The 12,716-nt window shown below is 44.4% G+C and overlaps 1 pseudogene; it reads right to left on the bottom strand.

Annotated features, from left to right (window-relative positions):
- Positions 1-3,230: 3,230 nt before the first annotated feature.
- On the bottom strand, positions 3,231-9,656 carry LOC101672639 (annotated as a pseudogene).
- Positions 9,657-12,716: the final 3,060 nt, after the last annotated feature.

Raw genomic sequence — 12,716 nt, forward strand, 5'->3', positions numbered from 1 at the left:
AAGTGACTGCATCTTTTTCTGCTGTCCAGTGTGGGATCCATTTTCCTGTGGCTGATGTTTCCTGATGTTTGCCCAGATTTACTCTCCTTGCTCCTCCAATGTCTGTATCCTGATTCTCTTTCTAGTAAAGTCCCTCACTTTCTTCAAGACCTGGTGGAGAAACAACTCTTCCATGAATCCTTTACTGAATAAGCCCAGTTTTCCTCACTAGGATCCCTAGAGGATGTCTTCCATATCACCAAAACGTTGACTAACTATATTGCATTGTACTCTTTTTTTCTCAAATATTTTGTTTATTTATTTGAGGGAGGGGCAGAGGGAGATTGAAAAGCAGACTCCCCACTGAGTTGGGAGCCTGGCCAGGGGCTTGATCCCAAGACGCTGAGATCAATGAATTGAGTAGAAGGCAGATGCTTAACTGACTGAGCCACCCAGGTGCCCCTGCATTGTACTCTTAAATGATTCAGTGCCTACAACATATGTCTTTTTTATATCATTATATATAAGACATAAGAATTAAATGAGAGGTTATGTGAAAACCTCTTATATTGTACCTAAAATGTGTGTTTGTGTAATTATTTAAGAGTATTTACTTATACTATATAGAGAACAAGAGAAATAAAGGCAATAGGTAAAATAATTAGAGAAGGAATAGATTGCTAATAGATTGAGACATATTAGATGTGATAAGGTAAGTAGAGCATATATGTTGAACATCTCTACAAGAAGGTCCAAGTCAGGCTAAATAGTCGCAAGAATTGTAGATTTCAAAAAAAAAAGATTCTATTTATTTGAGAGAGAGAGCACAAGTAGGGGGAGCAGCAGAGGAAGAGGAGTAAGCAGACTCTGATGAATGGATAGCCTGATGTGGGGCTCGATCCCAGGACTCTGAGATCATGTCCTGAGCCAAAGTCAGATGATTAACTGACTGAGCCATCCAGGCACCCTGAAAATTGTAGCTTTCTTAAATCAGTCACTTATTAATGACTCCTGTTCTAGTTCTACAGGTCCTCTGTTTGAGACACATAGTAAATTATTGGAAAATTATAGCAGTGGCCAGGCATACTTGTCCCTGTTTCTCACTGATAGAGCAAGAATATATTGTCTCCAGGTAATCTGTTTGATGAGTCTCCTTGTTAGTTTTTAATTCTGATCTTTATAGCCACATCATCAGTAGGTGATGTGACAGAGAGACACAGGACATATACATTTTGCATAACTCATGATTCAGGTATTGTGGTCCTACTATTCCACTGTACCCTATCCCAGATTTGTTAACCCAATCCATTTCTTTCCCTTTACTACTCACTCTATTTTCTATGTCAATTCAAATTGTGTGATTTGAGAGTTGAAATTTGATCTGTGAGACTTCTTGTTTCTTATCTTTTGGGATAGCTTGTCTGATAGTGTTGGTGGAGTCTCCCAATTCATCAAGGTAACTTCCCACCGTGGCAGTTTCCATCTCACTGTAGGTGTCAATCAGTATTGATGACTGTCAAAAACAAAAGCACAAGCCCAAAATGGAGTCGCGTAAGCTAGACCGCATCACCAAAGTGGGCCTTAATATTTAACCTAATTGTAATTTCCACCTCCCCGAGAAATGTAGTCTTTACTGGTCAGTCAATAATTTTCTGGTCAGCACCAATGTGGTAGTCTGTCACATTGGGCCTCTCCATCCCCCAAAAGGAAGATGAGGTAATCTGCATGATAAAACCCCCAAGATTTTCCCCCTAAGGGGAAACAGTCCTTTATTTTTATTATTAGCAAAACCTCCTTGACCCGCCCTCTTTTTCTATAAAAACCTTCCATTTTATACACTCCTTGGAGCTCTCCTCTGTTTGCTAGATAGGGTGTTCCCTAATACATGAATTGCTTAATATAGCCAACTATATCTTCAAATTTACTCAGTGAATTTTGGTTTTGTCTTTTTTTTTTTTTTTAATGAGGCTCTATACCCAGTATGGAACCCAGTGTGGGGCTTGAACTTATGACCCTGAGGTCAAGACCTGAGCTAAGATCAAGAGTCAGACGCTTAACCAACTGAGCCATCCAGGCACCTGAGTGAATTTCATTTTTTAACATTACCTTTATCTTTCCCCCATTAAGCCCTTTGAAGGCAGGAACTGTTTTTTCTACTTTTCTATGATTCTCTCTAGCAACCAGAGTTGGACATATGACAAATATTTAATAAATATTTATTGATGAATTTTCTCCCAGTTTCAAGAAGGCAGGATGTGAGAACCATGATATGACTAATTGTGTTCAATTGTATGGAGGATTTTTTAAAACGTAATCTCTATGTCCAATGTGGGGCTTAAACTCATGACTCCGAGATCAAGAGTTGCATACTCTACTGACCAAGCCAGCCAGGCACCCCCAACCATATGAAGTTTTATAGGTATACTTCAAGCTCTTAATGTATGTAATTTTGAAATAGTAGTGGGTTGTTTTTTTCATGTACAGTATCCAAACAATTATTGATTGGTGTGTGTGTGTGTGTGTGTGTGTGTGCACGTGCATCCACACTTCTGTGTGTCGAGTGGGTTGTGCGCAGTGGAGAAGGCAGAGGAGGGAGCTAATAATTACCATACAGTTATTCTGTGATGTGATTGCTTGGCATTGTGCCAGTGAGATACATAAATCACATCATTTAATCCATGATAACAGTGGTTCTCAAACTTTAGCCTGCTGGAATCACCTGGAAGGCTTGTTAAAATAGAGATGTCGACCCCACTCTCTGAATTTTTGATTCAGTGGGTCTCAGGTCACTTGCTTCTCAAGTTCAACCTTGATACTGAATATCATTATCAAGAATATAAACATTGATTTATATCTGCATAGACCTTTATATTTTTTATCTTAAATTCTATCTTATTTATTTAAATTATAATTAGGAATGAATCTTATTTAATCCTGTGTGGTGGATGTTATTATTCTGGTTCTAAAAGTAAGGAAGATCTCAACTGAGGGACATTCTTTTTTTTTTTTTTCCCCTGCAAAAAGCTTTATTGTTTTCATTTGGTCCACGGGTGGGGAGAGGGCTCCTGGGTGGTTGAAAAGCTGCCTAGTGGCTTCAGGGAGAGGCTCAGGGCACAAGCCTTGGCACCAGCGTGAGCCAGAGGGGTCCCTCAAAGACTGCTGAGCTTCAGAGACTCCTAGTGGTGCTCGAGGGTCAGCCTCTCGAAGAGATACTCGCCAAGCCTGGGGGCCGGCCAGCCTGCGGAGGTGAGTCAGCTGGTTGCCATCTTCTTGATGAGTTTCCCCTCCTCTTGCAGGAAGTGGATCTCCGGGAAGTCACAAGGCTGGGGGTCTGTGCGGGCGGAACCCAGGGCATGCAGACCCAAACAGGCCTGTTTCTGGTTCTTCTCCAGAACCAGGGCGGCTTCCCTGGCATCTGCGGCTTTACTACATTACACCCCCACTCCACCCCCCGGGGACAGCTCCTGCACATCCTGGAAGAGGGCGCCACGGCCCGGCTGGTTTCGCATGTCCGGGAGACGCTGGGCGCCCTGGGTCTTCTCCTCAGCCAGCTCACCGAAGAAATGTCCCACACCTTCCAGAGTCACATCGTCCCAGTGGAAATACCAGAAGAGGTAGGTGAAGGAGGCCTGCAGATGCACGTTGACCAGGGGGGTTATGAGGGCCTCTCTCCCGCTCCAGGGATAGCCTACTGAGGAATGTTGGAGCTCATGGTTAATCAGTGATAAGGAGCTAGGCTCAAAATTGGGTTGGAAGGCAGGGGGAGGGAGAAGCAAACTCCCAACTGAGCAGAGAGCCCAACTCAGGGCTCATCAGGACCTGAGCCGAAGGCAGTTGCTCAACCAACTGAGCCACCCAGGCGCCCCCTGAGGGACAGTCTATAAAATAATTGTCATGTTCCCTACAAAAATGTCCCTATCACAAAAAACTAAGAATAGGAGACTAAAGTAGATGAAAACTAAATGCAGTATGTGATTTTGGACTGGATCCTGGAATGAATGTTTTCTTTTGGGGACAATTGATTTGTTTAGAACATAGACTGTTGATTAAACAAAAGTACTGTGTCAATGTTAAATTTCCTAAATTTGAATTGTGGTCACATAAGAACTATATCCTTGTTCTCAGGATATACACATTGAAATGTGAAAGGGTTAAGGAGCCTAAAGATGTAGTCTGCTCTCAAATAGTTCAGAAAAAGGGAAACAAAGGGAGAGAATAATAAAGCAAGTTCTTTGTACTCTTCTTGCTCATTTCTCTAGCTGAAACTTTCCCAAACTACGTAGTAGAACAACAATAACAACAATAATAAAACTCAACAGGATCCAAACCTGTCCAAGGACATTTCCTACTCTCACGGCACCCTGTGAAGCTCCTCACCAACCCCTCTTGCCCCTCAGACACTGCCTTTCTTACTGAGTTTCCTCCAGGGTGCTCCATGGCCTGGAGCTGAAGGTATTCTACTAGGGCTCACAGGAGGTGACAGACTGCGCCACTTTGCCTAGGATGATCTCAGTTTTAGCACTGAAAGTCTCATGTGCCCACAGAGTTGAAGTCCTGGGCAAAGCAGAACAATTGGCCACATTACCCCATGGTTAAGCTTTTACCATATGTACTGCAGAGTGAGTTTAGGAGTCAGGAGAAGGAGGTTTTAAGGCCCCGATGCATGCTGGGAAGTTTAAACCTCAGTTACCTATTTCCCCTTCAGCACCAGCCTAGCAAGTGCCACCCAAAATGCCCTTGAAGGGCTCATTTAACTTGTCCAAGTTCTGACGGCTAGCCAATGGTATAGCTGAGCTAGAACCCAAGCTTGCGTCCAGTGCTTCATTTATTCATTCATTCATTCATCCATGAATCTAGTCAGCTAAAAGCTGTATTGAGTGACCATCTACTATGTAACAGACACTGGTTTAGGCCTCTGGGATATAGCTGTGAACGAAATAAACAAGAATCCTGCTCTCTTGGAACTTAACAGTTGGGAGGAAGATGGATAATGCACAAATGGACCAGTAAACAAGAAAGAGTGAGTGAGAAGGGATTTCCAGAAGATTATGGTGAATGTGACAGAGTATCCCCAGGTAACTACTTTAAATTAGAAGAGTAAAGCAAACTTTAAATGACCAAAACGAGACAGTCATGGAAGCTTGGGGAAGGACACTCCTGGCTGAAGACAGAGCAAATGCAAAGACACTGAGGCAAGAATGATTTTGGTATCTGCAAAGAATAAGGAGAAAGCAATGTGGCTGTAGTATAGTGTGTGTGTGTGTGTGTGTGTGTGTGTGTGTGCGCGCGCGCTTATTAGGTAGGTGATGGAGGGAAAGGAAAGGAAAAGAGAGAAAGAGAAGGGGGAGGGAGATAGAGACAGAGACAGAGGGAGCTTGCTCTAAGAATGGTAGTAAGCCATTTGAAGGTTTTAAGCAAGTCAGTGACAGGATCTTAATACTATATAAGAGGATTTGTCTGGGTGCAGTGGTTCAAGTAAGATGATGGTGACTTGGATTACGTCAGTGGTAGTGGAGATGGAGAGAAGTGGAATTTGGACGAAGAGTTGGCGGAGCTTACCAATGGATTGGACATAAAGGGTGAAAGAATAAAAGGAATCGAGCATGGTTCCTAGAGTTCCGGCTTGAGCCGTTCTCTGGAAGGCAGCTATTTAGGCTGCTATTTAGGGAGATGGGGAAGGTAACAATGGGGAAGCCGACTGACAGGTGGGGAATCAAGAGTCATGCTTTGACCATGTTAAGTCTGATGTCTGTCCCATGGCCACATGGGGTTGTCAAATAGTCACTAGAACTGCGAGTCTGATGTTCTAGAGAGCTGCCAGAGCTGGAGATCGAGGGCTGGGAGTCTCCAGTATATAGAGAACCTCAGCTTGTGCTTGGAACTGGAGAGGGCGGCCTGAGCTTCTCCCTGGCTGCAGGTGCTGTCCGGTGTGGAGGCTGTTCAGAGGGGTAGGAGCCAGCAACGGAGACCTAGGGAAGGAAGTGGGAAACCAGAGGCGGAGGGAGGAAGCTCTTTGACTATGGTCCACTGCCCTCCACCCCAACTGTGGGAGAGGTGGTCTACACAGTCTGATATTTACATGAGGTCATAATAATCCTTTAAATTTGAATAGCACTTCAAGTGAGCAGGGTTTTGTTTTGTTTTGTTTTTTTTTAACCCAGGTTTTCTCATTTAACCCACGCAACGGGCCTGTGGGGTGTGTGTTATTGTCATCATTTCACATGTGAGGGAATTGCTACCAGACATGTGAAGTGAGAGTCTGGGGTCCCAGTGCATCCGCAGTCGGCTTCCCGAGTGGAGCTTGAAGCACAGGTTCTTGTTTAGGCAGTTCACTGATCAGGCGCTCTTCCACAGGGAAGGGGAAGTGGGAGAGGGCAGAGGAAGAGAGCTAAGCAAGGATGTGGTCTAGACTGGAGGCTGATTTCTGCCAGATCCCATGGGAGCCCGGGGACACTAAAAGCCCCAGGGAACTGGTCCTCCCTGGAGATGGTTGGCCTTTGGTACTCTCTCGCATCAGTCACTCATTGGCTAATGGCTGCTCCTGGAAGGGGAGGGGGAACCTTGTCATCCTGCTTAGAAGGGACTCCCATTTGTCCGAGAGCAATTTCCCAGAGAAGATAGTCCTGAGCAGTTTGCTGCCTATACTGACAGCAGCCAAGGGATGAGCAAACCAGTCAAGAGAAGGCTATCTGGGCATCCCACCAATGGCATCCCCCAGGAAGTGCTAATGGGCACTGGTACTCAAACCCAAGTCTTCTGGGGCCATGTCCCATGAAGTTCCTCGCCAGGTTTGCACTGCACTGTTAGATCACTATGGGGTCCTTCATGAAGAGCAGCTTTCTACCATGGGAGGTGGAAGAAATAAGACCTGAAGAATAGGAGGAGGACAGAGTCATAACCAAGAGGTTCTAGTGAGGGTGCCTGGGTGGATCAGTGGGTTAAGCTGCTGCCTTTGGCTCAGGTCATGATCTCAGGGTCCTGGGATTGAGCCCTGCATCGGGCTCTCTGCTCAGTGGGGAGCCTGCTTCCCTTCCTCTCTCTCTGCCTGCCTCTCTGCCTACTTGTGTTCTCTCTCTGTCAAATAAATAAATAAAATCTTAAAAAAAAAAGAGGTTCTAGTGAAGGAGGGGTAAGGCAAGATACTAGAAATAAAGGATAAACTCGATCCCTTTATTAACATTCCATTAAGGGATTAAAATAAATCTTACATTCCTGTGTCTTCCATTTTAAAGATTTAATTTGCAAAACAGGTAACATGAAAAAAATATTCAAATTTGGGACAGTCAACTTACTGGAAATGGGAAATGGGGTTGGCTGGTAAGATTGTTCCTGTAAACATTGAAAATATCTTTCTCTGCATAAAACACATCAGTTGATTTCAAACATTTTCCTTGGCTTCTTTTCACAAGCTTACTTTTAAGACAATGCTGAAATTAGTTATACTTTGCTATAAAACCCTGAACAACTTTCATGTCCATTTTTCCCTTCTTCTGTGACCTCAGGATAATTAAGTGTCTTTTTCTCCCAAGAAGAAATGTGAAGCATGTGGCGAGCCTGCTGGCCTATTTGCTGATTTATGGGTCAAGTCTTCAGTTATTACAGAGAAAATTTGAAAGTCTCTGATTAAGAAGCCCTGCTGATTTAAGAATCTCACTAGAAATATGTGCATAATGAATTATCTACAGATAATAATTCAAATTGTCCCTGGGTGATTCATATCGCCCGCTTTTATTAAATTATCCTTTTTCTGGGAGATATTCAGGTCTGCACAAAGTAAGATGTAGGGATGCACATAATATTGTAAGAGGTTGAACAGAAAGCAGTTTTCCTGCAGAAGAGCATTGATTGCAAATTTAAAGCTAATTTTCACAAGGCAGTGAGTATGTGTGTGTGACTTATACAGATGTGTTTAAGAAAATTTTCTGTCTGTACATGTTGCAGCTCTCAGCTTGTTTAAAAATGTTTTTTGTACAGAGATAACCATTTCCTTGTGAGTGGTGGTAGAGAGAAGCAGAATAAAAATAATCAAATTATTTCTTTGAAAATAATGGGAACAGTAGTCACCAAGGTCCATTTTTAGCAAGGTACATGGGCCTGACAACGCATTAGTTAGGATGTGTCACCCTTAAATATGTGGGTTTATTTAACAATGGAACAAGTAGATATATAAAGAACAGAGCTCCAGTACTGGGAATTCAGAAAGACCTATTTTTCTTTACTTTCTTTCTTTCTTCTTCTTTTTTTTTTTTTTTCCAGGAACGAAGATAATTTTTTGAAATCTCTCTTTTTTTATATAACAAAAAGAAGAAAAGAAAACCACAGAACAGATGCAGGAGTATTCAGGAAGGCAGATGTCAGATTCAGAAAAGAGGGCCCCCCCCCAAGTCTGTGCTCTTCCCGCATGGCCATGGGGTGGGGGAGGGGTGAGGGCAGGTTTAAACAGGGGCTAGACTCCTTTTTACCCAAAAACCTGATTGAGGTCTGCTCCTAAAGAACCTGACTGGAGTTGTTGAGGGGGAAGTATTTCAAACAAGCATACAAACCTTCTGGAAGTTCACTGATGCCTTCTGCTTCTCCATGTTTTGATTTTTCAGGTTATTTTAAGGTTTTCATACCTCAGGCAAGGTGATTTATTATTATTGGGACTTTATATAACTCTTTAGTCTTGCAAAGTGCTTTCCAGTCATTTCTCTCTCCTTATTGTGCACCATGCCTTCCCTCTCTGCCACTGTAATTGGTTTGGGGGGAGGCAGCCCTCACTTTCATAGGGAAAAGAAGATGCTGTTTCTGATATGAGGCACTTGCTGAGGTTTTACCTTTGTTTCTCCTTCACTTTCCTTCTTCTGAGCTTATTTCCTGCAGCCACCTGTCACCTTCAGCTTCTCGCCTCCTACACCTTCCCCACCTCTGTCCTCAGATCACGCACAGCCCTGGAGTTCGGACTCCCCACCCCCCACAGCGGGCTCCTGCTCTCACCTCTGGGCCCCACGTGGTCCAGCGCCAGCCTAGGGTCCATCCCTGGGGAACGGGCCTCGCTCTCACGCACCACCTCCTCTTGCAGCCGCACTGCTGAGATCTCAAAACAAAGCTGAGGTAGTAGTGCGTTCAGGCCCAGCCACAGCTGAAAGCGTCGTCATTCCCTGCGGTATGCAGGTCCTCTGCACTTGAATCCTGTGATGTTATTATCCTTTTGGTAGAGCAAAAGCAATGAAGAGAAGCAATTTCATGTGCTTCAAAGGGAATGCGATCGCTCTGTAACCTTAGAGCTGGCCCCTACCACTTCTCCCCTGCCACCAGAGAAAGTTGGGATAGATTCTTTCCAAACGTTGTAGACAGACGAATCCTCCATGCCAGGGCACCGTGGTCCCTATTTGCTCCCAGATGTGAATCCTTCCGGTTATTTTTCCTGTCCACACCTTTTCTACTGGGCAGCTTGCCACTCCTATCCCATGGTCCACTTGTCCACAACCTGCCTCACTCTCCCTCGGTCCCAACCAAAGCCCTGTCCTCTGTGGGTCTCTCAAGCAGAGATGCTCCATCCCTCATTCACAGGGTATCAGGTTGAAAGGTGGGGCAGGCCCTCCCCTGGCTCTTCATGCTTCTTTCAGGCCACTCTCTACCCTCTGGGCTTTGGAGACCCACATGAGGTAACGCTGCCACTCTCTAAATCTCCACATCTCGGTCAGCTTTCAGCTTGCTGGTCACTCGCCCTCAGTCAGTGACTCTCTATTGTTTCTTCTCCACCTGCGTCCTGTCGTCATCCCATGATCTTTGTGGTCTGTGGAGATAACAAACCACCCCTACGCTTTCAAGGTGTGCATCTTGTCTTCTGCGACCTTGGCCTCCACTCCCCTCCACTCATGCTTTTCGTGGCCTTATTCTAGAACTTGTCACTCTTAGAACTGCACCACTTCTGACATCTGACGTTCACATAGTCCACTCTGACCAGTCTCCTAAATGTATCCCCGCCCCCCCCCCCGACCCCGTGCTCACTCAGTTGCTCCAGCCACACTCACGCGTCAACCCAAGGAGCTACCTTCACTTGACCCACTAATTTCTCCCTACATGATATCAGTTCCCACCGAGGTTCCCTTTTCTTTTCTTTTCTTTTCTTTTTTAAGATTTTATTTATTTATTTGAGGGACAGAGATCACAAGTAGGCAGAGAGGCAGGCAGAGAGAGAGGGGGAAGCAGGCTCCCCGCTGAGCAGAAAGCCCGATGCGGGGCTCCATCCCAGGACCCCGGGACCACGACCCGAGCTGAAGGCAGAGGCTTTAACCTACCGAGCCACCTAGGTGCCCTTCCTTTTCTGTTTAGCTTGTATCTCATGGTCTCTAACCTCTCTCTTGCCAGGATTCTTAACATCGTTCTATCCCTTTTATCAAATCCATGTGCCAAAACCCTATTCTTGGATGGATCCAACTTCTGCTTTTTGCTTCCATCTAGACAGTTGAGCATTTCTGGGGAAAATCACACCACTGGTACAACCATAAATCCATGACTTCTACGTTCCCCCAGGACCACCCTCCATGCCACCTTGAAGTCCCTCCATGTCTCACTTCAGTCCTCCTCAGTCTCCACAGTGACTATTTGAAAGCTTCTTCATGCTTACCTTATCTTTGGTCTCTTATTCACCCCTTCAGTCTCTGTAGAGGTATCTTGGTTCCTAGGTCCCTGAGGAAAAAAGTCAGCAGGCAGGAACACTTAAAATTTCTGTCGGACAGACTTGAAATATCTAACCATACACTTACTCCTTCCTGTAAGGGTGGAAGAGATGCCCCTCCTTGCTATCAATACTTACACAAATAAGCCTTTCTACTCTCTTTTTAAAGTCCATTTTAAATTTTTATTTATTTATTTATTTTAAAAGATTTTATTTATTTATTTGATAGACAGAGATTGCAAGTAGGTGGAGAGGCAGGCAGAGAGAGAGAGAGGAGGAAGCAGGCTCCCTGCTGAGCAGAGAGCCCGATGCGGGGCTCGATCCCAGGACCCTGGGATCATGACCTTAGCTGAAGGCAGAGGCTTTAACCCACCGAGCCACCCAGGCACTCCTGATTATTTTTTATTTTTAAGTGATCTCTACACCCAAGATGGTGCTCAAACTTAAGATGTGCTGATCAAGAGTTGCACGCTCCATGGGCTGAGCCAGCCAGGCGCCCCAGGCCTTTCTACACTTAATAAGCCTTTGCATTCCATGGTCTCTATCCTCTTCTTTTTTCCCATTCCCTCTTCCATTTTTTTCAAGGTTAACTTTCCTGAAAGTATGGCCCACCCTCGCTGTCTTCATTTCCTACTTACCATAATAGCCTCTTCAATCCACTACAGTCTCCCTTCTGTCCTCGCCACGCCATGAAAACTGCTCTGGCCAAGATCATCAGGAATATCTCTTGTTGGCAAACCCAATGAAGTCCCTTGTCCCCAGTTCTTACTTGCTCTCTTGGCATCCTCCTTGTGTTGAAACACTCCTTTCCTGATGCTTGGTGATACACACCACTCCAGCTTTTCTCCTACCTTTCTGGCCATTTCTTCTCAGTCTCCTGATCAGCCCATACTTCCAATATTGAGTTCGGTTCTTGGCTGTCTTATGTTGTTACTCTGTGAACATCCTGGGGAGAGCTCATGCATGCTTATGGCTTCAGTTATTATCTGCACACCTCTCTCTCCTCTGGTTGTGTTCGTGTGACGGTTTCCTTTTTTCTTTTTTCTCTACTGGTTATTCATTTCCTTCACCATTTGGCCTGGATCACTTTCTTTTTTTTTTTTTTAAAGATTTTTATTTATTTATTTGCTAGAGAGAGATCAGAAGTAGGCAGAGAGGCAGGCAGAGAGAGAGGGGGGGAAGCAGGCTCCCCGCTGAGTGGAGAGCCCGATGTGGGGCTTGATCCCAGGACCCTGAGATCATGACCTGAGCTGAAGACAGAGGCTTAAACCACTGAGCCACCCAGGCGCCCCTGGCCTGGATCACTTTCAACCAAGGACTATATCCAGCCCCTCAGTATTTCCAGTACAACCTCAGTTACTTTTCTTTATTTACTGGGCAAATAAAAGCTATTGTTAACTAGCTACAGTTCACTGACATTGTGTTTAGTATGAGAAAAACTTCATTTAGATCCCAGTTCTAGAAATCATATTAATTGACTGAATGGCAATCCTTTATTTGAACTAATTTTGAATTCTTGAATGAAACTTGAAATTCCAAATTATATCCACAAAAATCTGTTAAGCTTTAAAAAAGACATTTGAAATTCTTCAATGCAAATGAACACATTCAAGTCTGTGTATAAAAAGCAGAAGGAGCCTGAGACTTATTTTGGGATACTCATTGCTGTTTTGAGATGTCCCCCAGATTCAATACAGTTTGGAGAAGGATTTAAGAAAATGAGTGATGTGGTTATCCTCAAACAACTGTAACACCGTAACCATCTACTGAAGTGTGTGTGTGGGGGGGTTGTTAAGGGGGCTGCAGAATGAGTATGTGATTTGTTTTTTGTTTGTTTGCTTGTTTTCCTTAAAAATTTTTTTTAATAACATATAATATATTATTTGCCCCAGGGGCACAGGTCTGTGAATCGTCAGGCTTACATACTTCACAGCACTCACCATAGCACATACCCTCTCCAATGTCCATAACCCAACCACCCTCTCCCTACTCTCCCACCCCACAGCAACCCTCAGTTTGTTTTGTGAGATTAAGAGTCTCTTATGGTTTGTCTCCTACCCAATCCCATCTTGTT

The sequence above is a fragment of the Mustela putorius genome, unplaced genomic scaffold (assembly GCF_011764305.1).
Source record: "Mustela putorius furo isolate JIRA1106 unplaced genomic scaffold, ASM1176430v1.1 tig00003836_pilon_pilon_pilon, whole genome shotgun sequence".
NCBI classification, from domain to species: Eukaryota; Metazoa; Chordata; class Mammalia; order Carnivora; family Mustelidae; genus Mustela; species Mustela putorius.